This window comes from Orycteropus afer, unplaced genomic scaffold (assembly GCF_000298275.1).
Source record: "Orycteropus afer afer isolate SDZICR_OR568_19922 unplaced genomic scaffold, OryAfe1.0 scaffold00018, whole genome shotgun sequence".
Lineage (NCBI taxonomy): Eukaryota > Metazoa > Chordata > Mammalia > Tubulidentata > Orycteropodidae > Orycteropus > Orycteropus afer.
The window spans coordinates 14494283-14495412 of record NW_006921605.1 but is presented as its reverse complement, the minus strand read 5'-3'; positions in this window follow the sequence as shown (position 1 = coordinate 14495412).

The following is a 1130-nucleotide window of genomic DNA, read 5'->3' as shown; positions in this document are numbered from 1 at the left end:
ATCTTAAATTTTAAGATAAGTCTAAACTTAAAAACTATTACATTTAAAGCTTTATCTTTGTGCAATCTTCTGTATGTGAGAAATCCCTGTTGGCATCGTGTGTCTTGGTTGATATTTTGGGCCATAGCAGTCGTTCTTTCTGGGCTCGGGGAGTGACCTGAGATCTACTGCTCTAGGAAGTATCAGTGGCCAGAGGACCATTCCGTATTGTTCCCTGGCTCACAGTCTGATTGTACTGTATGTGCTCATAGAATCTTTCTGTTATAGATTGTCTTAATGGTAGGTCAAATAATAATAATAAAAAAAAGATTACATAATTTAAATTCTTAAATGTAAACGGTTTTTCTTCCCTTTCTCCTTCTGTCTCTATATCCTCCACCTCCAGAAATCTCCTACTCTGCTGTGTGAGAATGAAAGTAAAAGTGAATTATGAGATCATTGTTTTAAAAGAATGATGTGTTTTATTCTCAGTGATTCCCACTTTCAGTTAAAGGATGGATCTCACACCTTGATGGAAGGGTAACTGAGATCTGGCTGATAAATCTCTGGAGTCAAAGAAAGAAGGGATTATTCAGTCAAAAGCCAAAATTTTCCTTGTTGAAGACAAAGATTGCTTCTGTAGCCTTGGAACTTTATCCTAGACTTAATGGAGAAATATTTCTAGATTAGCATGTTTTTAGAAAGGAGCTCTGGTGGCGTAGTGGGGAAGGCATATAGATAGATAGATAGATAGATAGATCTGTTAACCAGAAGGTCAGCAGTATGTAGGTAGAGACTTGCATATGTTTTTGTGTTTGACATACAAAAAGCCTTATTTTTAATGCTTATTACTCAAATTTTCCAGATGATGACGTTGTAGTCATTGATGGGTTGATATGATCATTTTTTCACATCCGGTGATGCTGGAGATGATGTATTCTAGAAAAACATGAATTGGTGCTGTATTGCAACATGTGCACCTTGTCCAGGTTCAGCGGTCCCTTTCTCCAACCCACGGGAACTGAAATCTCTAGAATTCCAGCAGAATACAACTAAAGAAAAATTTCCTGGCTTGACTGCCCTGGTTAGTTACAGTTTAATTCGCTTTCTCAAATGGCAGCTCAGTAGGATCATTTTTTGTGTCTTAATGA